The 25591-nt window shown below is 46.6% G+C and overlaps 1 protein-coding gene and 1 non-coding gene across 19 annotated transcripts in view; both read left to right on the top strand.

Moving 5' to 3' along the window:
* The window catches only part of IL34 (interleukin 34), a 59498-nt gene continuing 33907 nt past the window's right edge, over positions 1 to 25591 (top strand). For 2 of the 18 annotated variants that reach the window (XM_086349798.1, XM_086349801.1), the window contains exon 1: positions 1 to 172. The gene's annotated coding sequence lies outside the window, so the exon portion shown is untranslated. Of the gene's footprint in view, positions 173 to 1955; positions 2177 to 11984; positions 12168 to 16549; positions 16622 to 16895; positions 17180 to 25591 lie in introns of those variants that run through there. The other 16 variants (XM_086349799.1, XM_086349788.1, XM_086349790.1 and 13 more) reach the window with 16 other exon arrangements.
* On the top strand, positions 13746 to 13849 carry LOC147352894 (U6 spliceosomal RNA). Its single transcript, XR_015146759.1, has one exon. It is a non-coding gene; the product is annotated as a U6 spliceosomal RNA (small nuclear RNA).

Below are 25591 nucleotides of genomic sequence, written 5' to 3'. Positions count from 1 at the left end.
TGCTTTCCCCGCCCTTCCCATCAGTCGGGAAGCTTGGAATGTGCACTGGGGGAAGCCACAGCCTTTCCCACCTGGCACCCACTGCCCCCTGCCCTTGGTACCTGTTCCAAGCCCTGAAGCCCCTTAAAGCTGCCAGTGAAGCCCTAGAAGACTGTATCTTGGTACTGAACAGGTAAGAAAGTGGTTGATTTTCTCTGCTTCCTTCACAGATCACAGCAAGAGGGATTTGAGCTAGACTTGAAAAACAGTCCCAGCAAGAAGCTCTGAATTACGTCTTAGAAAAATGGTGTGAATTCTCTGCTCTGCATTTCTTTTTTAAACCTTTGCTTTCATCAGCCTTGCAGGAAAAAAGCAGCTCCAAATAGCTATAAAGCAACTTACTTCTCTACGCATTCCCTTCTGAGTTTTGTAAATCAACAAACCCACATTCTTAAATGGTTGTCATGGGTTACTGAGGGCTCTTACACCGGATATTGCTTTGGTTTTTAGATCTTAATGTATTGTGTGCGTGAGTTATGGACATGAATTACCTTATCAGAAATTGACTTAAAATTCTCTAAAGGAAAGGAAAAAATAAAATGGCATAAGTTAGCCTTCTTCCTTCAGATGGTTTTGTTGCAACAGTATTCTGAAATTAAAATGAAATGTTCTGCTTTTGCACTTTGCATGGAAACCAACTAACTGATTTTTAAGTCCGAGTGGTGTCCGCCAGGATATGCATCCTTTGTCCCTTAGTTCTGAGGTTCAGATTGCTTCCACGTGTTTCGTGATTAATAATTCGACTTTTATGGACAACTCTGTGGAAATAACTTCTTTTAGATTTTTTTTTTTCTTTTAATCTCTCCTTGGATTTTATTCTCCATCCAGAATAAATACTTGGGATAAAGGACAAGAACATTTTTGTAGCTCAGCTCATGTTACACATGGGGTCAGCTCATTCATAAGATTTTCAGGACTGTGATGGCATGAGGGAGTGGGTGGGGAACTTGTTTTCCCTAAATTTTTCAGGAAGTGGGCTGGAGGCAGTTTAGCACAGTGGTTAAGACTTGGCCTTTGAAGGCAGGAGAGCCTGGGCTTATATGAATAGCTGCCTGACCTTGAACCCTTACCTAATGACTTCAGTTAGTTCACATGTAGAATACAGACTTTAAAACTCCTTAGCGGAACAGGAAAGGCAGAGAGAGTATTTGTAAAACAGTGTTGGTGCCTAATAAGAACCCTGGAAGGCTCTTTCAAACCCAGGGCTTCCTCTGGGCCGTTTTAGACACAAGGCAGAATTGAGACAGTCACCTCAGGGGCATCTTTTTGACCTCTTCCCCGCTTCTAATTCAGCTTCCTGTTAGAGATGTTTTTTGCTTGTTTAACTTTGCCCCAATCCATGCTAAGGCTGGTGAACTGGCCACTGGGGAACCAGCAGTTCAAATCAGCCTCTTTCTGAAGGTCACCCAGACTCTCGGCCACCAGCCATCAGATCTGAATGCCACCAGTCCCATCTCTTAGCCACCCTTCTCAGAGGGCAGGTCTCAGGGATCACTGGACAGAGTGGAGGGCTCCTCCAAAGCCTGTCGACCCACCTTTGCCCTCCACCCTGGTAGATCCCTGGGAGGCCACATCAAGGCACGGAGAAATGTTCCCAGGCTGGGTTCTAATCCTGGCCATACCAATTCCTGGTCAATGGACTCGTCTGAGTGTCAGTTTCCTTATCTGTAAAACAGGAATGTTAATACCTGCGCTAGAGAATTACATGAAATTATAGAGCTCAAGCGGCTGGCACTTAGTGGCCCATTACTGTGGAAGGTCAAGACCATGTTCCAAAGCCTTTGGGAAAGTACCAGAATTAGCCATGAAAGATAGGCAGAAGACTCACATTCATTGTCAGTCAACAAACACTCATCATTCATGGTGCTGGACGCTTGGGAGAGATGTATAACACAGGCTCCCTGCTCTTGGTACAGGTATACAGCCCATCCCAAGGGACAGAGGAGACAGTGGCTGCCTGGGCCCTGCAAGATACCCCGCTTGAAAGGGAAGAATAATCTGTGAGGCAGAGATGGAGAGGAAGGAGGACAAGATAAGCTGGCGTGGGGGAGCCTGGCTTGCAAGTTGGGCCCAGGGCTCTGGGGCTCTGCTCCAGCTCTGCCACGGGTCTTCTCTCCGGCCTCCAGTGAGAGTTAAGGTACTCAGGTTTCTTCCAGCTCCTTCCTTCTGGGGGTCTGCAAAGTGTCTCTGGAGGCCACACCCCCCCACCCCTGTAACACTGTCTGTCCATGGTAGCTGTCCAGGACCCAGCCTTGGTCTTGGGAGGAAGAGGCATCCTATCCGAAGTGGACAGTCTGACCCTGTGACCCAGAGAGGCGCCACAGCATTCTGAGAACGGCGGCCTCTGTGAGAATCCTGGAGCTTCTGGGCTCTGGCTACCCTGCACACTTTTGTCTGACAGCCGTGTCCCACAACTGGGGGGTAGTGTACCCCGGAACAGGGTTGCGGTCATCCTGGTAATGTACTCCAGAGCTTCCCAGCAGCTGCCAAGAGTTCTGTCTGTGCATCTCAGCCAGGAAGGCTCAATAGCCACGCCTGGAGAACCAGCCAGGACTTCCCGTTTGGGGCCATCTTAAGTGGGTGAAGAGGTGGATGAGTGGGGATGTAGCTACAGTGAGCAAGGCTGAGGTCAGGGCGATGAGTCTAAAAGGCCAAAGAGATGTGGACTTGCTACTGTGGCCAGCTGCTCAGAAAGGTCAGGCCCTGCTCGTCAAGCTTGCTGGGTGCCTCTGGTCTCTTGTAGCATGAGAATGCCCACGTTCTGGCTCAGGATTCTCTCACCACATCCAAGCTTTATCACCTACAGGCCTCCTCAATCTTCCCCTGAAGGAAGGGAATTTGGAGCATGCTATGACATGGGTGAACCTTGAGGATATTAAGCAAGATAAGCTAGACAAAGAAAGACAGATTCTGTACGATCGCCCTTATGGGAGGTAACTAAGAGGAGTCGAATGTGTAGAAGCAGTAAGGAGAACAGCAGTGGCCAGGAGCCGGGGAAGGAAGGAATGGGGAAGTTATCATTCAGTGGGTTTAGAGTTTCAGTTTTGGAAGATGAAAGACTTCTAGAGACAGACGGTGGTGATGGTTGCACAACAAAGTAAATGTACTTAATACCACTGACATGGACAGTTAGAAATGGTTAAGATTTGCTGCTATGTGTGTATCACTACTGTTTAAAACTTGGTGTGGGGGGATAAGTAGTATATGCCTCATAGGGATTAAGAATTGAATAAAGCAAGTGAACTGAATTATTATTAATGTCAGGTTCTGGACACATCCAAGACTTTTTGCCTCACAGACCCAGCACTGGAGAAGATTCGTGTGTCCCTGTGGGGAGCGCCTGTGCTGTTCTGCATGAGATGTTCAGGATGAGGTTCAGGGGAGACTTCCTGAAGGAATGACTGAGGCCCTGCCCAGAGGGCTCCTGGCATTTGTGGGATGAGTAGGTTCCAGATGCTGGAAAGTCCCTGGCCAAAAAAAAAAAATCACTCCCACTAAGGGACAGTTTGAAAGGGAGGAGATTTTAGATCCACCTGGAGAACTTGTGATCAGAGCCGTTTGAATGTGGAATGGGCTGTCTTATGGAGTACTGAGCTCCCCGTTAGTAGAGGCATGTAAGGAGAGTTTGGGCAAGTTGCAGATGAGACTCTTGCATGAGGCAAGGGTAGGGCCAGAGGGTTTCCTAGGCTCTGTGCCTCTGTGATGTGATCCAGTCCAAGCCTGTGTAAAGATGGGACCCAAGTCAGAGGAAGGGGGCAGGCAGGGGGAAGGCATGCTGCCAGCCTTCCCCTAAATAACAGTAATGACAGCTGCTGCCATTCTGGGTAGAGACTGTGTTAAATGCTGAACCGGCTTGATTTGAGATCCTTACAAGCCCAGATGGTGGGTGCTACTATCGTCTCCATTTTACAGCTGGGAGCTGAGGCCCTGCTGCCAGTTCCCAGGCTTAAGTCTCCCGCCCAAGGTCAGCCAGTAGGCCACAGAGCTGGAGTTAGAACACAAGCAGCCTGGCGCTAGCCCTCTGCCTCTGCAAGCTGGCTGCTCCCTGCTCCCCTGCCCCAGTGGCAGTCTCCCTGGGTGCTGACAGTCTCACGAGGCAGGGATCTATCAGCTGCCCCACTCCCTCCATCTGGTTTCTCTACGGAGCCAGGCCCCACCTGCTTGGCTCCAGGGTTCAAGGTTAACCCTTGGCAGACAACACTGGCCTGAATTGAGAGCCAGGCTCCTGGTCACTCAACATCCCCCTTCGCCTTCTGGTAAACAGGACCCGGCTTGACAATTCTCTTCAAGGTTCCAAGTCTTTCCCATAGCTGTTGAGTGAGTTCATTCTGTCTTCTTTTGCAACTGTGTTTTTTCCAATGCAGCTCTTTGGGTGCCAAGACCTAGTCTGCATGATTCAATTTGTCCAAGTTCCCAGGCTTAGCACCCACAAGTCAATAGATGCCATCCCTAAAAGTGGCAGTACCACGGCCTCCTGTGTCCTCAGAGTTACAGAGGGAGCCCTGGCCGGGGTGGTGGCCTTACAGAATGACCCAGTTCGTGGGGCTGGCCTTGACACCTTATGAAGGCGCAGGCAGCTACCATGTAAAGACATCTCTGGACTTCCCTGGGGCTCAGTGGGTAAGTCTCCGTGCTCCTACTGCAGACTGGTTCCCCAACCAGTCTTCGATCCCTGGTTGGGGAACTAAGATTTTACACGTGGCCAAAATTTTTTTTTAAATAAAGATAAAGGCATCTCCATGCCAGTTGGTCACTATTCACCCAATCCATACAGAGCCCGGGATTCTCCCATATTACAGATGAGGTGACTGAGGCTTGGAGAGGTGAATTCATGTGTTTAGAAATCAGGTCTTTCTCTCTCCCCTTGGGGTCTTGGAGGCTTCACACTGGTAGCTGATCTGACAGTGGTAGAAACAGTGCCACTTGCTGTTTGGCTGCGTAATGTACCCTCAAGATTTCTCCCCCACTGCCTCCTGGCCCCTCACTGCCACCCTGGGAGCGGGCCCGGGAAGTGCTGTTTCATGGATGAAGAAGGTGATCTGGGGCTTCCCAGGGCCTCACAGAGGAGACGGTATGCCAGGGCAGGGCGGTGAACCTTCTGGTCCTCCTTGCTCTGCAGGCCCCTTCCCCGCCCTGCACTGGTGTCAGGCTGTGGAGCCCTCCTGCTGGCCTCCTTGGAGGCTCTGTCCCAGGCCCCAGTGAAGTGAGTTAGGCACAGAGGCCAGCAGACCAGCTGGCCCAGAAGAGGCTGGGCTGAGGCCAGGTACTTTCCAATGTCCTCCCGCAGCTGGGAAACCTTTCTTGGATGACAAGGTGCCTCCCGGTCTTGCTTGCCCTGGTCTGCCTCTCAGCCCAGAGAAGACTCCTCTTCTCCCTGTCCACGGAAGTCACATAGGCAACATAATCAGCGATGGTGTTCCGGAACCTGTGAGCCTATGAAGCGTGACTGTTAACCCCAGAGGAGGAAGCTGAGGCTGGTTTAGAATCTGGGACTTAAACTATCTGCTCTCTGCTGGCAAAATCCATAACATTGGATGAATCATTTTCACTGTATACTTTTTCAGTTTTCAGTAATAATTGGTGTTTTTTTTTAAGGACGGTTTTAATTTACAGAACAGTTGAGGCGAAAGTGTAGAGAGCTCCACATAGCCACCACAGATACAGAGTGCTGCACGTTACTAATATGGGTTATTAATGTGATGTTTGGTACAGTTGATGAATTATCATTAATACATTATTATTATACTGGGAGGGATTGGAGGGATTGCGGGCAGGAGGAGAAGGGGACGACAGACGATGAGATGGCTGGATGGCATCACCGACTCGATGGACGTGAGTTTGAGTGAACTCCAGGAGTTGGTGATGGACAGGGAGGCCTGGCGTGCTGTGATTCATGGGATTGCAAAGAGTCAGACACAACTGAGCGACTGAACTGAACTGAACTGACCGAATACATTACTAAAATTCATAGTCTCCATTAGGGTTCACTCTGGCGTTACACATTTACAGGTTTATTTATTTTTGGCTCTGCCGGGTCTTGATTGCTGTGTGTGGGCTTTCTCTGATGGCGGCAAGCAGAGACCACTCTTAGCTGAGGCTTGCAGGTTTGCTGGGCACATGGGCTCAGTGGTTGCCGCGCACAGGCTTGGTTGCTCTGTGGCACGTGGGATCTTCCTGTACCAGGGGTCGGACCCATGTCTTCTGCACTACCAGGCGGATTCCCAACCTATGAACCACCAGGGAATTCCCTATATGGTGATTTTTTAAAAAAAAATATTTATTTGGCTGTGCTGGATCTTAGTTGCGGCATGCAAACTCTTAGTGGTTGTACATGGGATCTAGTTCCCTGGCCAGGGATCGAACCCTGGCCCCCTCACTGGGATCACAGAGCCACTGGACCACCAGCTAAGACCCACTTATATGGTGACTGACAATCTGTACAAATACAGGCAATGTGTTCTTCAGCCCTTGCATCTAATAAGTGGTACCAGTGTTACTGAGTAGGGGATGGTTCTTCATATAGCTGTACCTCCTGGGAATATAGCAGGCAAATACCCAGTTGGCCCAGGCCCTGTAGGAACAATTCTGTAAAGAGTCTGGGAGTCCTTTCCCTCAAGGCATGGCTTAGACCTCCTGCAAGAACTGTTCCCCAGGCCCTTTCAGGCATGTGAACCTCCATTAAAGACCTCTCAGAGGTCACCTTCCTTCATCACGGGGCTTAGAGGAACGGTTGCTGTCCTGGCTTCTGCCTCTAGCTCATCTTGCACAAGTGTTCCCTGAGTGTGTTCACCAGGTTACTCCCCTGCTCACAACCTGTGCTGGCTCCGTGATGCCTGGCACACCGAGAGGTGCGTGGCACTGAAGGCCTTCTGTAGTCTGGCGTTGTCCTGCCTGTCCAGAGTGCACTCCCGTGACACCCCGATGCTGCTCCTCAGCTCTGGACAAAGGACCTTCTCTGCTGTCCTGAGCACTTGCCCTGTAGCCTCATCTCCGTTCCGTGCTCCCTTTATCCCCACTTCTCCCTCCTCAGTAACGTCTCTTGTCCCCGTTTTCCATCTTCATCCTCTGGCTTGAGTCTCCTTCTCCCCGCCATGAAGCCTACTTGGATCACTTTGGCCGAATTTGATCCACCCTTTTTCAAGCACTTATTACATTTACTGTCCACACCATACAGACTAGCCTTGAATCATTCTGTACATGTTCTCTGGGCCTGCCTCCCAAGATCACCAACTAGCCTGTGATTTCCATAAGAGCAAAGAACTGGATACCCAAGAGCCTATGGTGGTTCTGGGCATACAGTGCCTGCTTACCAGCCATTAACAAGACACTGCATATGGAAATGGTCTGTAACTCTCAGGTAAGATAGCAAGATGCTCAATAAGGCTCTTAGTGTTACCATATTCCATTGATTCTAAAACACACCTTTCTCCCACTCCCTGCATTTTAACATCTCCTCTGAAATCAGGATAAACGGCAAATCACAATTTAACTGACAGTTTTTTTTTCCTCTTTCACAGTGTCACATATAATTTTGGTGCATTTTATAACCATTGTGCATTAGACTTAAGGAGATGAGGTGTTACTGGTTGATGTGAGAATGTTTCTGGAATGGACCTGCTGATAAAGCTTCTGGGAGAAATGCGGGGAGTCTAGGAAAGGTGAAGGGAAACTGGGTGAAGAGAGGATGCTGGGGGAGATGACAGACGCTGGGAGAAGTGGGGGATACCAGAAAAGGACGGGAGGGCACCCGACTGAGCCCAGAAGCTTTTCCGATAACTCTGAGTTGATTCAGCTATTCCTTCTTTTCATATTCCTATCCTCTGTGCATATGCTACTTCAGAGGCTGATTCCCAGAGGCAACCTCTGGGTCCCTCTCTGAAGTTGCAGGGTGCTCAGGATAAGGCAATGGCACCCCACTCCAGTACTCTTGCCTGGAAAATCCCATGGGTAGAGGAGCCTGGTGGGCTGCAGTCCATGGGGTCGCTAAGAGTCGGACACAACTGAGCAACTTCACTTTCAATTTTCACTTTCATGCATTGGAGAAGGAAATGGCAACCCACTCCAGTGTTATTGCCTGGAGAATCCCAGGGACGGGGGAGCCTGGTGGGCTGCCATCTATGGGGTCGCACAGAGTCGGACGAGACTGAATCGACTTAGCAGCAGCAGGTTACCCCTCCAGCTTCAGATTCTTTGGGGTTTCATCTCATATGCTGGGCCTCCCTTAGCTTCACAGTCACATTCTAGCTGCATAAAACTGCTGGGTGGGAGAGTGTGGTCTTCTTTTGCCTTCAGACTGCCCTCTAATGTGGCATTATCAGCAAAGGCTTTGGGGTAGACATATTCAAATTTAATACTTGCTGTCCCATTTGTTAGCTGTGTGAGTTTTGGTAGCTTGTAAAACTTTCTGAGCTTTGGTTTCCTCATCTTTCAAGTGAGGGTGAGAGAATTCCCTGGAGGTCCAGTGGTTAGGACTCTGCACTCTCACTGCTGAGGGTGCGGGTTCAGTCCCTGGTCAGGGAGCTAAGATCCTGCAGGTCGCAAAGCACAGCCAAAAAAAAAAAAAGGAGGAGAATTTCTAACTCTGGTATTGATGTGCATGTGTAGTGGTGGAAAGGAGATTAAATGACATTAAATGATTCACATTAGCTCTTATTATGTTGCTGCTTATCATCACTGTCCTTTTAGTCTTTTTATTCAAGCTGAGGTAGCCCTTTCAGCCCCTGAGGTAGCTTCTCACGGACACTGCCTACATTATCAACCCAGATTTTACGGGCCCCAAATACCCCTGAAGCAGAGGGAGCACCGTCTCCCGGGCCATCCCCAGCGCTGCCTGGGAGCTCTGACTCTTTTCCCTCTTTCTGTTAGTTTCCTCTGAGCACCTGGCTGTTGCCTGCTGATCACCAGAGCTCTAGTTTCATTAGAGAAATAAAGAAAAAGGCCATGTAAGGTTATAGCTAAAACCAACATAAGGAAAAAGAAGTGTAAGTGAGGCTCCTTTTCAATGAGATGTAAGATTTGATAGTTTTTCAAGGAAACTACAAAAAGATCCAGAAATTCAGGATACAAAACAATCAGCACATTTTTTTATGCATAGCTGAGCTGCATGGATGGCCTCTGGACAAGACCGTAAAGGAAGTTGGGAGGGAGCAAGGCTGCTCTGCCTTCCCTGAGGGCCCTTCACTGGTCTGGATAACCCAGGGAAGTAGACTGGAATAGCCACAGAGACTAGGGCCAAAGTTTTGAGCCTACATGAAGAAGGGAGGTAGAAATGAGATCCCCACATACAGCTGAAACTCTCAAGGGTTTAAGCCTCTTTTAAGTGAAGTAAGGCCAGAAAAAATTCAGCCACTAAGGCAGAGGAAGAAGCTTTTCTAACCTGGACTGGGTCTGGTTGGAGACAAGGAAGGCCTCCTGTTAGAAATGTATAATCACATCTGCCCTCTTTTGGATTTGGGATTAAATTTACATTACTCATGTGATCCTAGAGTCTCTAGGCCAGGAAGTGAGCATAAAAACTACTCCCGGCTGGAAAATTCATAGAGAAAGAAAGTAGAATGCTGGTGGGCAGGATGTGGCCAGTGCGGAGGAGGCGGGAGGAAAGGGAGTTGCTGAATGGATACAGAGTTTCCCTTTTGCAACATGAAGAGTCCTGGAGATTGTACAATAACATGGAAATATTTAGCACTCTTGAACTGTATGCTAAATTTTACGTTATGTATATTTTACCACAATAAAAAAAAAACTGCAAAAAAGATTTGGAGGGATTTCCCTTAAGGATTTTATTCTTGAGTGAGAAAAGTAAGAAATGGAGATGGGTGTTAATATGATCCCCTTTTGGCAAAGTGACTCCAAATAAAGCCAAACTTGACCCCAAACCCCACACTTGTATTTGCCTGTGAATTTCTGTATAAACACACAGGAGCATGAAGAAGGTAGTGAAGGCTTCCCATCAGGGTTGCTTGTGTAGGGCTGCAGATGAAGAAAGAGAAGGAAAATAAAAAGATTTTGGTGCAATTGAAAATATCTACAATACCCAGCCTTCACTCTGTCTGCTCTGACCCTGTTTATGAAAGAGGGTATCTGTGAGTGCTTGCCTCCATGGGATAAAAAATTAGATTGCGGACTTGCAGATATGCCCTCTGTGCCAACGGAGAAGAAAGCAAGTTATATGGATCTGGTGATCTTACTTTATTTACACAAATAAGCAAACGTCAGTTCTATGTGTGTATACACCCTCATGTATTGCTGTGAGCATGGAAAAGATGTGGAAAGACAGGTGTCGGCAACTAACGCAAAGCCAGACACGTGAAAGCAAGGCACGTGACATACAGCCGGGAACGTGACGGAAAGCCAGGGCACGTGACATGAAGCTGGGAACGTGACGGAAAGGCAGGGCACCTGACGAAAGCCTTGGCACCTGAGAAAGCCAGGGCACGTGACGTGAAGCCGGACACGTGACGTGAACCCAGGGAACGTGACGGAAAGACTCTGCACCTGACAGAAAGCCAGGGCACGTGACGTAAACCCAGGGCACACGGGGGAAAGACGGAGCACCCGACATAAAGCTGGGCACCTGACGTCAAGTCGGACGCGTCACACGCCCTCGTTTTGTCGCTTACGGTTTTGGAAGCTGGAAGTCTAACACCAAGGCCACGCTCGCTCCGAAGGCTCCGGCTGGCTCCCGCCTTACCTCTGCCCAGGCTCGAGGCCGGCTGGGGTTGGAGGCGCGCTGAGGGAAAGACGGGGGAGGGGCGTGGGGGTGGGGGTGGAACCCGAGGGTGCCCACCTCTGTGCCGTGGAGAGAGGGCCCCGCCTGGCCCACAGACGTTTCTGGAAGATCTTGAAGAACCGCCCTTTCCTTGAGCAGTTTCTCGCCTGTTAGGCGGGTTTTGAAGCCCTGCCCCTCCCAGCCTGCGTCCTCCGCGCCTCCTTCCCCCTTGCCATCTGCCAAGGTGATCTGACCTCCCTGCCAGCTGGGCGTGCAGCTTTTTGTCTTCGTGTGCCAGTCCCCGGCACGTGGGAGAGGCTTGGGTCAGGAACGCATGTAGAGCAGAATTTAACTCTGACCCCTCTAAGTTTCAGGGGGCATAGGCAAGAGTAGGGGTCGTGGTGGAACCAGGGAGGGTCCTGGGTCAGACTTATGTGTGTGATGAGGGCGGGGTGGGGGGAGGTTGGCGACTGATTACTCCTGGCCCCCGACCTCTCGACCTCTCGACCTCTCGGTTCCAAGTGGCTTGGGAACAGGGCACTGCCTCTGATTCTACCTTAGCTGCGATACTGATGCCTGTTAAAAAGACAGACGAGGCCTCCTTTGTGGGTCTCTCTGCATTAATTAACACGGTGATTGAATTCTCCTCATGGTAGGCACTGAGCTAAGAATTCAGTGGGGCTTATGTTCCAGAGGGGTGGGAGATTCAAAACTACTAATGCATAGTTGTTTAATTACAGCTATGATAGCTATTATGAAACACAGGCCCCATTGCCCTTGGAAGGTGTAACAAAGCAAGTTTGATGATGAGCCAGAACAGAGCCTGTGCGCCAGGGCCTGTGTTCCTGCCAATGGTCTTATTAGAGCAAGGCTTGAACCCAAACTCAACAAGTGTGAGGCCAGACCTTTGCGGGAAGTTGTGCCTTGTGTGACCAATACACTCCCCATAGCGGGGACCTCTGCAAACACCCCCATTTCCCTTCCACCACTCCTTCCCGACTCAGTTCAAACAGGAGTTTCTCAAACTGCATTTTTCAGATGGGTGAAGTGAGGCCTATAGAAAGGAACTGATTTGCTCTCTAGGTCCCAAATTAGTAAGAAGCCAAAGCCAGGCTCCCTGGCACCATGCTCAGCCTGCCCGAGTCCCCACAGTCCATCCTCTGTGATGAGCCAAAAAATGAAAAACAAAGCTGCTCTGTTCACCCAGATTTCTGTTTTCTCCATTGTTCTCCACTAGGGACATTCCTGAATTGGTAAAGAAGGGACTGGCTCAGCCTCTCCTGGCAGTCAATTGGCTATGCTGCGCCTAACCAGAATTGAGAAGTCAGGAGACAGAGTTAGAAGAAGTGTGAGACTTTGAGGACCTCCCAACTAGAACAGAGACAGTGACCTCCCACCTGGCTCAGGACCCTGTGATCAGGTCAAAGGAAGAGGGGCACTGCGGGGCTGGGGTGTGCGTGTTACGGGGTGGGGATGGAAGGCGTACAGAGAGACAGCTGCCTTGGAAAGGGAGCAGCTGGAGCAAACTGGATCTTCTGTGGGTCCAGGGCAGCACGTGAAAGTGTCTGGGAGGGTGTGGGTGAGGGGAAGGGGAGATGGGAGGAGAGAGAATTAGGCTGGCAGGGGATGGGGGAAGGGCTTTATGCTCAGGGAACAGCAAGTGCAAAGGCATTGAGGCCAGTCAATCATCATGTGAGGGGAGGGGTGGACTCCAGGGATGAGAGCCTGACCCCTTGGTGATCGTGGCTCCATGGAGCAAAGAAAGGATCATGAGAGTCTTGTCCTGTGAGAGGAGACAGTTGTCTTTTCTCTGCCTTAGGCTGAGAAAAGCAGACAACCCTCCTCTTTCTCCGAAAATGCACATGTACAATATTTTTTTAGTTTTTGCTTTTTTAAATTGTGGTAAAATATACATAACATAGGGCTTCCTTGGTGGCTCAGATGGTAAAGAATCTACCTGCAAGGCAGGAGACCCAGGTTTGACTCCTGAGTCGGGAAAGATCCCCTAGAGAAGGGAATGGCTTCCCACTCCAGTATTCTTATCTGGAGAAATCATGGAAAGAGGAGCCTGGTGGGCTATACAATCCATGGGGTCATAAAGAGTCAGACATGACCGAGCGACTAATACACACACACACACACACACACCATAAAATGTACCATTTTTAAAAAGTTTTTTTTTTATGTGGATGATTTTTAAAGTCTTTATTGAATTTGTCACAGTATTGCCTCTCTTGTTTATGTTCTGGTTTCTGGCCTGTAGGATTTTAGTATTCCCCCCTCTCAATCCCGAATTGGAAGTCAAAGTCTTAACTACTGGACTGCCAGACCATCCGTAAAAACTACCATTTTAAACATTTTTAAGTGTGTGGCTCATTGATATTAAGCACATTTACAATGTTGCATAACCATTATCACTATTTATAGAACTTTTTCATTATCTCAAACAGAAACTCTGTACACATTAAACAGCTCTTCCTTTCTCCCTCTCTCCATCCCCTGGTAACCTCTATTATACTTTCTAGCTCTAGATTTTGCCTGTTCTATATCCCTCAATATATATGAAATTTTTAAAGAATGAGTTTATTGTGGTAAAATTGACATGCAATAAACTGCACGAAAGTGCACAACTTGCTAAATTTTGATTATGCATTTGTTGTTTGGTCATTAAGTTGTGTCCCACTCTTTTCAAACCCGTGGACTACAGCACGCCAGGCCCCCCTGTCCTTCACTGTCTCCTGGAGTTTGCTCAGATTCATGTTCATTGAGTCAGTGATGGTATCTAATCATCTCATTCTCTGCCTCCCACTTCCCCTTTTGCCTTCAGTCTTTCCCAGCGTTAGGATCTTTTCCAATGAGTTGGCTTTTTGCATCAGGTAGCCAAAGTGTTGGAGCTTGAGATTCAGCGTCAGTCCTTCCAATGAATATACAGGGTTAATTTCCTTTAGGACTGACTGGTTTGATCTCCTTGCAGTCCTGGGGACTCTCAAGAGTCTTCTTGCTTACTTCAGCAGCACATATACTAAAATTGGAACAGTGCAGAGATTAGCATGGCCCCTGTGCAAGGATGATATGCAAATTCATGAAGTGATCCATATGAAAAAAAATGTCTTCTTCAGCACCACAATTCAAAAGCATCAATTCTTTGGCGCTCAGCCTTCTTTATGGTCCAACTCTCAACATCTGTACATGACTACTGGAAAAACCATAGCTTTGACTCTTCCAGACCTTTGTCAACAAAGTGATGTCTATGCTTTTTAGTACACTGTCTGGGTTTGTCAAATAGCTTTCTTTCCAAGCAGCAAGCGTCCTTTAATTTCATGGCTGCATTCACTGTCCACAGTGATTTTGGAGTGCAAGAAAATAAAATCTGTCACTGTTTCCACTTTTTTCCATTTAATTTGCCCTGAATTGATGGGACTGGATGCCATGATCTTAGTTTTTTGAATGCTGAGTTTTCAGCCAGCTTTTTCACTCTCCTCTCTCACTCTCATCAAGAGGCTCTTTAGTTCCTCATCACTTTCTGCCATTAGAGTGGTATCATCTGCATATCTGATGTTGTTGATGTTTCTCCTGGCAATCTTGATTCCAGCTTATGATTCATCTAGCCTGGCATTTTGCATGATCTACTCTGCATATAAGTTAAAAAAGTAGGGTGACAATATATAGCCTTGACGTACTCCTTTCCTAATTTTGAACAGTCAGTTGTTCCATGTCTGGGTCTAACTGTTGCTTCTTGACCTGCATACAGGTTTCTCAGGAGACAGGTAGGGTGGTCTGGTATATTCTCATCTCTTTCAGAATTTTCCATTTTGTTGTGATCCACACAGTCAAAGGCTTTAGCATAGTCAATGAAGCAGAAGTAGATGTTTTTCTGGAATCCCCTTACTTTCTCTGTGATCCAGTGAATGTTGGCAATTTGATCTCTGGTTCCTCTGCCTTTTCCAAACCCAGCTTGTACATCTGGAAATTCTTTGTTCATGTACTGCTGAAGCCCTAGCTTGAAGGATTTTGAGCATAACCTTACTAGCTTGTGAAATGAGCACAATTGTATGGTAACTTTGAACATTTTTTGGCATTGCCCTTTGGGATTGGTATGAAAACTGACGTTTTCCAGTCCTGTGGCCACTGCTGAGTTTTCCAAATTTGCTGGCATGTTGAGTGCAGCACTTTAACAGCATCATCTTTTAGGATTTGAAATAGCTCAGCTGGAATTCCATCACCTCCACTAGCTTTGTTCATAGTGATGCTTCCTAAGCCCCACTTGACTTGACACTCCAGGATGTCTGTCTCTAAGTGAGTGACCACACCATCCTGGCTATCCAGGTCATTAAGACTACTTTTGTGGAGCTCTTCTGTGTATTCTTGCCACCTCTTCTTAATCTCTTCTGCTTCTGTTAGGTCCTTACTGTTTCTGTCCTTTATCTTGCCTATCCTTGCATGAAATATTCCCTGATATCTCCAGTTTTCTTAGAGAGATCTCTAGTCCTTTGTGTTCTATTGTTTTCCTCTATTTCTTTGCACTCTTCATTTAAGACGGCCTTCTTATCTCTCCTTGTTATTCTCTGGAATTCTGCATTCAGTTGGGTATATCTTTCCCTTTCTCCCTCACTTCTCTTCTTTCCTCAGCTGTTTGTAAAGCCTCCTCAGACAACCATTTTGCCTTCTTGCATTTCTTTTTCTTTGAGATGGTTTTGGTCACTGCCTCCTATACAATGTTACCAACCTCCGTCCATGGTTCTTCAGGTGCTCTGTCTACCAGATCTAATCCTTTGAATCTGTTTGTCACCTCCATAACATAAGGGATTTGATTTAGGTCATACCTGAATGACCCAGTTCTTCCCTGGTGGCTCAGATGGTAGAGAATTCATCTGCAATCCAGGAGACCATGTTCGATCCCTGGGTCAGAAAGATTTCCTGGTGAAGGGAATGGCAACCCACTCTAGTATTCTTGACTGGAGAATTACATGGACAAAGGAGCCTGGCAGGCTACAGTCCGTGGGGTCACAAAGAGTCAGAACAACTAACACTTTCACTTAACAGCTTAATGGTTTTCCCTACTTCTTGATCATGCACGCAGTAAGCCAAATAATGCCTATACCAGCCACTGCCTAAATTTCCTTGTGCCCTTTTAAATTCCTCTCTCCCCAGTAAACTACTGTCTGCTTTCCGTCCCTGTGGATTAGTTTGGATTTTCTTGAGTTTTAAGTACATGGAATGACACAGTTCATCCTCTTTCTTCTGGGTGGTTTGGTTTCTTTCAGCATAATTGTTTTCAGATTCAGTCACTCACGCTGTTGGGTGCCTCAGTAGTTCATTCTTCTCATAGCTGAGTAGTATTCCATTGTGTGATCTACCATAATCGTTTATCCATTCACCTGCTGATGAACATTGAGATTGTTTCTAGCTTTTGGTATGCGTAAATAGAAATTCAGTGGATTTTTGTATGTAGATTGTGTCCTGCAGGCTTCCCTGGTGGCTCAGCTGGTAAAGAATCCTCCTGCAATGCCGCAGACCTGGGTTCGATCCCTGGGTTGGGAAGATCCCCTGGAGGAGGGAACAGCCACCCACTCCAGTATTCTGGCCTGGAGAATTCCATGGACTGAATATCCATGGGGTCACAAAGAGTCGGACATGACTGAGCGAGTTTCACTTCACTTCACTTGGGTCCTGCAACCTTGCTGAGCTCTGTTATTAGCTCATCTTGTTCTCAGTTTTAGGGACAGAGCATTCAGTCGTTCATCATATAAGTTTCTCATAGACGCCCTTTTGCAGCTTGAGAAAATTCCCTTCTCTTCATAGTTTGCTGAGAGATTCGTCGGGAGTGGAATGCTGGATTTTGTCAGAGGGACAAAATCTACGGCATCTGCTAAGGTAATCATTGGTTTTTCTTTTTAGTTTGCTAATGGTGGTGGGGGCAGAATTCACAACGCTTGATTTTCAAATGTGAAACCAACCCTTCATTCCTGGTACTGCCTGTGAGATTAGAGTAGGACGTGGGAATTGGTGCCTCTGGAGTATCAGGGGCCTTGTCCCTCAAGGAGACCAGGTTCTGTGCCCAGGCATGGGGAGAGGGAGGGAGGGGGCAAAGGGCAAGGGCGGGGAGAACCCGAACGTCAGACATAGCTGCCTGCACCTGCCACCGCAGGGGAGCCGCCCCAGGAGCGCCAGCGCCCCAGTCAGCCATCGGCAGTTCCCCACGGAGTGTGCGCGTGCGGCTTGGGCGGTCCCGCTTGCAGCCTCTCTGCCGGATCTCCCGCACCGCACTTGCCTCTCCGGGAACTCTCAGCCTCTGTAAAACGGAGCCGGTGACAGCTGGGCAGCCGGAGCGCAGGGACCAGACCCAGGAGGCCAGTCTGCATTCCCGACTGTCGTGGAAACGACCTAGCAGGCCGCGAGCTCCTTGGCACTTCCCTTCTCCGTGAAATGAAGGTAATGGTGCTTCCTCCCAGGGCTGCTCTCTTCAGTGAGCCCATAGTGACAGACCACTTAAGTAAGTCAGATAAAAGTAGCCAATGGACGATGTTCCAAGCCAATGCCCCTTACTCGCCAGCTGCTGCTGGTGGCTGACTCTCTCAGCCTTAATCTCCTCACTTAGAAAATGGAGATAACATTTTTACGAGATGTGGGCACTGATGACAATTCAGTGTCATCAGGCAAACGGATGAGTGAGCACCTGGCGCAGTTCCTGGCACGTGGGAAAAGCTGGGTAACGTGCAGGCGTCTCAGGCGCCCAGAGCCGGGGTGGCTGCGATGGAGCCTGTCCTGGAGCTGGAGGAGCCACAGAGGCAGCCAGGGGCAGGAGGGTACCCTGGCCTGGTTTAAGTGTGCAGTGCTGTGTACTTGAGTGATGCTGTGCCATGGAGTGGCACTCTCAGCACCCCTGCCAGACTGGCATGATCCTTGTGCCCCACCCAAGTACCAGCAGGAAGGGGGAGGCTCAGAGCTAGAATTGGAATCCGGATTCCCTTGGTCGTTTGGGAGGTTTGTGCCTGTCTAAAAGGGGAAGGATCTCCCCAGGGCTGGTGCTAACTCTGGTCCCACGTTGAGGGAACCGGGAGAGGAGAAAGGAATCGAGTAGCCAAGGAAACCCTTGGTGGATTCTCTCCTTCCCCATCTTGGCCTTGGGCTGGGTTTTTCCTCCAGCTTCTTAGGCTGAGTGTTTAGCTGACCTAGTTCTCCTTCTCTATTGGCATTTCAGCATCTGACCCAAATGCCCTACTCACACAGATGTTGTTCATCAGATGTTTCCGTCTTCTGGGTGCATTAGGCTCTGGGGACACAGTGATGAGGTCAGAACAATACTCATTCTTATGATTACAAGATAACACCCAAGTGAACACAGTTAAAATGGTGGCAGAGACCAGTGCCCTGCAGAAGTGCCACAGAGAGTGTGACAGGGAATGACCTGGGCTGGTCAGAGAAGTGTACAGTGCTGTGCACTTGGTGTACCTGTGATGTTTCAGCTGAATAAAGGAGTCAGCTGGGCAAAATTCTGGGGTGGGGCATTCTAGGCAGAGGGAATAGGCAAAGTCCTTAAGGAGGAGTCAGTCTGACCAGTAATGCAGTCAGTGCGTGGACGGTGGGTGGAGCTAGGGGAGGGGTCACCTTGCAGTGTGGGGCAGGGGAGGGAGCTGTGAGGACTTACTCTAAGTACAGATTCCAGGATTCTTCTGAAAATGAAAAAAAATGCTTGTATTCTTTTCTTATCTTCTGTCTTTTGTGATTTAGAGGGCCTCTTGTTTGGAAAGATATTTGAGAGTCTCTCAGAACTGGAAGTATTGGCGCCCATCGGGTTGCCTTTAGCCACTGTTATTTCTACTCCTGAACTGCCACGGACAGTAGACCTCATGATGTTCTCTAAGCCACCTTGCCAGAGTTACTTGATGGGGTCATATCCCCTGGCAAAGGGTATGAAAGCCCAGCCTTCTTGCCCTAGGCTGGGAGGACTCTGATGTTATTTAAAAATGCTCTAGACCTTCAAGACATGCCTTTCCCTATCCTCTCCCCTTGCTCCTTCACCTAAAGGTTTCTCTGGAAAGCTTGACCTCAAAAACTCATGTAGAACTGAACCCCTGTCTCAGGTTCTCCTTCTGGGGAAACCAAACTTAAGCCACCAGGGACCATGTGTTTTTTGGACTAGAAATTGAGGTTCTGGGATTAGAACCTTCCAGCTCTGAAAGTCTTTAGAACTGTGTGACTTACTCAGTCACACAATAGGTGATTGGCAGAGCCAGGCCCAGGAAGGCATCAGGGGTGGGGTTGGGGCCTGCTGGTGAATGTGGTGCAGAGCCAAGGTCGCAGCCGTGGTTTACCAGTAGCTGTGCTCTCTGCCTTAATTGCTCCGGAGACTTTATGTCCAGAATTCCACCTGCTTCCTCCTATGTTAGAGTAATTCACCCTGGAGTATGAAAGATTGGCAGCTCAGAGACAATGCATCTTGAAAAGAAGATACTTGTAATAAATCTATAATTCAGTGAACTTTTTGTCAGGGCGATAGAGTGAGTTTAGTCAGCTCAGTCGTTCAGTCATGTCGGACTCTTTGTGACCCCATGGACTGCAGCATGCCAGGCTTCCCTGTCCATCACCAATTCCTGGAGTATACTCAAACTCATGTCCATTGAGTTGGTGATGTCATCTAACCATCTCATCCTCTGTCGTCCCCTTCTTCTGCCTTCAGTCTTTCCCAGCATCAGGGTCTTTTCAAATGAGTCAGCTCTTCACATCAGGTGGCCAAAGTATTGGAACTTCAGATTCAGCATCATTCCTTCCAATGAATATTCAGGACTGAATTCCTTTAGGATGGACTAGTTGGATCTCCTTGCAATCTGAGGGACTCTCAAGAGTCTTCAACACCACGGTTCAAAAGCATCAATTCTTTGGTGCTCAGCTTTCTTTAATAGTCCAACTCTCACATCCATACATGACTACTGGAAAAACCATAGCTTTGACTAGACGGACTTTTGTTAGCAAAATAATGTCTCTGGTTTTTAATATGCTGTCTAGGTTGGTCATAACTTTTCTTCTTAGCACAGTTCTGTTGGTTTGAGGTCATAAGTGAAAGTGAAAGTGTCCGACTCTTTGCAACCCCATGGACTGTAGCCTACTAGGCTCCTCCGTCCATGGGATTTTCCAGGCAAGAATACTGGAAATGGGTTGCCATTTCCTTCTCCAGGAGATCTTCCCGACCCAGGGATTGAACCCGTGTCTCCCTCATTGTAGGCAGACACTTTACCAGGGAAGTCCATTTGAGGTCATATGTGTGTGTGTGTGTGTGAGTCACTCACTTGTGTCTGCCTCTTTGCGACCCCATGGACTGTAGCCCACCAGGCTTCTCTGTCCTTGGAATTCTGCAGTGGAGTGGATTGCCATTCCCTTTTCCATTTGAGGTCATAAGGGAGCCATATATCAGGAAATTCCTCAGCTTTCCCAAGGATCAGCTTCCCCACCCCATTTCTACTTCTCCTCACCCTCTTCTCCCCACAGTCAGACCACGCATGTTGAGAAGCACTCTGTGGCTTCTTCAAGTTTCAATTGCAAGGCCTCTCAAAGGTTTGAGTCGATGGAGGGGAAGGTGACTCAGCTAAAGAAATAATTTGGCCAAAAGTGTATTTTGGAAAAGAACAGACTGGTGATTTGAGCTAAGCTCCCTGGCAAGTGATTGGTTTCTCAGAAGTGTAGAGGGCTGTGTATGATGTAGTAAATTTCCATACCATTATCTAAAGAGCTGGTGTCCATTGCTGGCTGAGGCAGGCTTGTGATATAGGTCTGGGGATGGCAGGTAAGGCTGCCATCCTGAGGAATGGCAGCCCCCCTGGCAGGGTTTCACTTTTCTGTCCAAGTGGCCTTGGGTAAGTCATTTACTTTTTCCCCATACAGTTTCCTTGTCTAAACAAGTAGAGCTGGATAGTCCACAGTCTTGGTCCTCAAAGTGTAGTCTGCCGACCAGGAGCATTTACAACACCTGGGAGCTTGTTAGAAATGCAGAGTCCTGGGAATTCCCTCCAGTCCAGCGGTTAGGACTCTGCACTTTCACTAGCAAGGGCCTGGATTCAACCCCCTGGATGGGAAAGTGAGATCCTGTAAGCTTCATGGCATGCCCCACTACCCTAACAAAAAAAACAACAAAAAAAAGAAATGTAGAGTCCTGGGAATTTTCCGGTTGTTCAGTGGTTAAGACTCCGTGCTTTCACTAGTCTGGGAGAATTTCTGGTTGGAAACCACGATCCTGGAAGCCACATGGTATGGCCAGAAAAGAAAAAAAAGAAATGCTGAGTCCTGGGTCTCACCCTAGATCTTATAAATCTGTGTTTTAAGAAGATTCCCAGGTCATTTGTATACACATCTCAGTTTGAAGAGCCCTGCTCTGGAACAGACCACTCAAATGTGGTCCTTAAACTAGCGTATCAGCATCACCTGAGCTTGTTAGAAATGCTAGTTCATGGGCCCCAGACCTACTGAACGACAGCTCAGGGTGGGGCCCAGGAGCCTGTGTTTTAACAGCCTCTCCAGGTGATTGTTAGGCACACTGACCTTTGATAAGTGCCCTTCCTCAGGTCACATTGATTCTAGCAGAGGTTTGGCTGTTGTATGTGTGTGTGCTAAGTTGCTTCAGTCATGTGACTCTCTGCGACCCCATGGACTGCAGTCACCAGACTCCTCTGTCCACGGGATTCTCCAGGCGAGAACCCTGGAGTGGGCCGCCATGCCCCTCTCCATAGCTGTTGTACATACAGGGCTTGTTTGGTGCCATTTTGTGGTTCTGGAAACACTCACATACCCGTACTCCATGGCATTTCTGGGGTGTCTTTAGCTTTGCTTTGCCAGAGAGAAAACTGAAGTTTAAGGGAGGTTAAGTGAGTTGCCCAAGATCTTTCTATCTCACAATGTTTTTCGATAGTATTATTGACACAAGATGTTTCTGGCGATGTGAGTTAGCTATTAATATGATAATAAAACTCCTTGTGAATATTAAACATTACCTGTTGATAAATGACAGAGGCTGTTTTCTTACTGGAGTATAGTTGTTTACAATGTTGTGTTAGTTTCTGCTGTACAACTAAGTGAATCAGCTATGTATAGTACATAAATCCCCTCCCTCTAAAGCCTCTGTCCCACAGCCCCCACCCCCGCCACCAGATAGACGCTCTTGGAACATGAGCTGGAAAAGATTTTGTGGGTCTTGATCAAGTTTTTGGAGCTCGTGAACTGCAGCTCTTCTTTTCTTGTTTCTTGTTTTGAATCGTAATACATTCACATGGTTTAAACATCATATGACTTTTAATAAATTAAAAGACGCTTACTCCTTGGAAGGAAAGTTATGACCAACCTAGATAGCATATTCAAAAGCAGAGACGTTACTTTGCCAACAAAGGTCCATCTAGTCAAGGCTATGGTTTTTCCTGTGGTCATGTATGGATGTGAGAGTTGGACTGTGAAGAAGGCTGAGCGCCGAAGAATTGATGCTTTTGAACTGTGGAGTTGGAGAAGACTCTTGAGAGTCCCTTGGACTGCAAGGAGATTCAACCAGTCCATTCTGAAGGAGATCAGCCCTGGGATTTCTTTGGAAGAAATGATGCTAAAGCTGAAACTCCAGTACTTTGGCCACCTCATGCAAAGAGTTGACTCATTGGAAAAGACTCTGATGCTGGGAGGGATTGAGGGCAAGAGGAGAAGGGGACGACAGAGGATGAGATGGCTGGATGGCATCACTGACTCGATGGACGTGAGTCTGGGTGAACTCCAAGCGTTGGTGATGGACAGGGAGGCCTGGCATGCTGTGATTCATGGGGTCGCAAAGAGTCGGACACGACTGAGTGGCTGAACTGAATAAAGGACTACTGCTGCTGCTGCTGCTAAGTCGCTTCAGTTGTATCCGACTCTGTGCAACCCCACAGACGGCAGCCTACCAGGCTCCCCCTTCCCTGGGATTCTCCAGGCAAGAACACTGGAGTGGGTTGCCATTTCCTTCTCCAATGAGTGAAAGTGAAAAGTGAAAGTGAAGTCGCTCCTCCATCCATGGGATTTTCTAGGCAAGGGTACTGTAGTGGCTTGCCATCGCCTTTTTCGTAATAAAGGACTATAGTCAAAGCTTTTCTGTCACTCCTGTTCCATAGCCACCCAGTACCCTCCTCCCCTAGAGAATGGTTTTTAGTTTATTGGATTTAACCTAATTAATGCTGATCCTTTACAAAGCTTTGGAATCTCCTGATATAAGGCTACCCTCATGACCCCCCAAATCTCTGGACTTGCAGTATATGCATTTTCCCAGTTCACTTTATCATCCTGACAAAAAGTCCATCAAATCGGTTAACAAGCATCTTCTCTTAAGGATACACCATCTTGAAGAGGTTCTGAGCTGCTGCTCTTGGATGCTTGTGTGTGTATTATTCTAATACAGCATTTCTTTATGCAAATACAAACGTACATAGATATATATGTGTGTTATATATAGCATATATTAGCTGTGAAATAGCGTCTGTATATATGTCTGTATAATGCTCTGTCACCTCTGCCAACACAATTTACAAAATAGAATACACGGCACTGTTCTGAGCCGTGCTTGTTTCGCTGAATATATTATGCAGCTCTGTTGTGTGATAACAGTTTCCACTCTGCTATCACAGACACTGCTGTATATGTGGCATTTTGCCGGTGCTTATTCTATATGCAGGATAAATTCCCAGAAATGAGGTTGCTAGGTGTCTGTATTTGTAGTTCCAAGAGATACTGCCAACTTGCCCTCCTTAAGCTGGTGCCAGTTTGCACCTCGACCAGCTTTGGATGAGAAGCTACTGTTTTCTCACATCTTCGCCAGCTTGTTGTCACATCGCTGGATTTTTACCAATCTGATAGGTGAAAAGCAGTTTCTCATTTGAGTCTTCATTAACCTGGAATATGTTTACAGGCCATTTCTATTTCTTTTTCTGTGACTGTTAATACTCTTTGCTTGTTTTAAAAATTGGATTGTTGCCTTTTTGTTTCTAGGAACTGAGTATCTATTAGGGAAGGATGGCCTTTTGCCTTGATAAAAGTTGTGTCCAATTTACTGTTTCTCTTTTATTGATGGTTTGTTGGTTCTGTTTACACATATTTTCATTTTTTGCAGTCAGATTTATCAGTCATTTCTTTTATGGCTTCTCGGTGTTGAATCATAGGTACAAAGGTCTTCCCCGCTTCAAGATAGCATGTTCTTTATTTTCTTCTATGATTTTACATTCAAATTTTGATCCATTTGGAATTTATTTTGATGTATGCTGTGAGGTATAAATCAACTTTTTTTTTCAGATGGCTATCTCTTTTCTGCTGAATTGAGAAGCTATTTTAATCATAAACTGTTTATCATAAGCTTATTTTCTCATATATATGTAAGTCTATTTCAGAACTTGCTTCTCTTTTTCATTGGTTTCTTTGACTATTCATGTTCACTCATGTTCACACTATTTTACTTGCCATGGTTTATAATATTTAAAAATATCTTTTAGTATATTGAAGGGCTGCTCCCCTTATTTTTAGATCTCTTTCAGGCTGTTCTTATTCATTTTTCTATTTGAACTTTAAAATCTGTTATATAATTACATTCCCATGTGTTGGTGTTTTTACTGGATTTGCTTTAATAAAAACTGAAGTATAACACACATATAGAAAAGGGGACTGATTGTAAGTACGCGGCTTGATGAACTATCACACAGAAAAGCGAACCATGCTGGAGCAGTACCAGCATGGAGAAGCCCCGCGCTGGCCTCCAAGCAGTTACTGCCTCACCCTCTTACAAAAGGTAGTTATCATTCTCATTTCTTCTGTCATTCTTCTGGTTTTGATTTAAAAAAAAAAAAAGAACTTTATGTAAATGGATTCTTTTGTATTTGGCTTCTTTTGCTCAATTTGTGAGTTTTTTAAAATCTGTTCTCCTGCTGATGGACATTTAAGTTGTTTCCCAGTTTTTGGCTATCATGAATAAAGTTGCCTTGAATATTGTAACATACTGCTTTTGGTGTCTATATATGTATGTGTGTGTATATATATATAATTCTGTTGGGTATTTGCTTAGGAGAACTTGTGCATGGGATATGCACGTGTTTCAACTTCAGAAAATACTGCCAAACAGTTTTCCAAATAGATATGTAACCATTTACCCTCCTTCCAGTAGTGTCTGAGAATTCCAGTTATTTTGAGTTCCTGCAACACTTGATTTTGTTGGTCGTTTGGATTTTACTTACTCTGGTGGTAATTTAGTGTGGATTTAATTTCCTAAAGTAGCAATGAGATTGTGTGTGCTCAGTTGCTCAGTCATGTTAAGCACTTTAAAATATGAGTTTGTTGGCCATTTAAATATTTTGTTTCATAAAATATATTGGGATTGTTTTAAATGTATACATTAACTTTAGAGAATGGACATATTGATGATGTTGAATGTTCTTATCCAGGTACATGGTGTAGCTTTCCATTTGTTTAAATCTCCTGTGTCCTTTAGTATTGTTTACAGTTTGTTTTTTTTTTAATGTATCTTGCACCTTTTTTGATAGGTTTATTCCTAGATACGTATTTTTTGTGGAGTCTTTTCTAACTGGCTGTTGTTTGTAGTAGTTTCTCAGTTAATTCTTGTAGCCATTTTAGGCTTATAATTATTTCATCTATAAATAGAAATAATTTTATCTCCTCCCATCCAGTTCTTTTTTAGTTTTTTATTGAGATATAATTGACATATAACATTGTATTCATTTTAGGATACAAACAAAATCTGATATATGTATATCTATGAAGTGATTACCACAATAAGTTAGTTAACATCACGACAAGTAGCTATAATTTTTTCTATAACAAGAACTTTTAAAGATGTATTCT

Source organism: Bos grunniens, chromosome 18 (assembly GCF_055505025.1).
Source record: "Bos grunniens cultivar Pamir isolate PY7600 chromosome 18, Bosgru_T2T1.0, whole genome shotgun sequence".
In the NCBI taxonomy this organism is placed as follows: Eukaryota; Metazoa; Chordata; class Mammalia; order Artiodactyla; family Bovidae; genus Bos; species Bos grunniens.
This window is presented reverse-complemented; position numbering and strand designations above follow the sequence as displayed.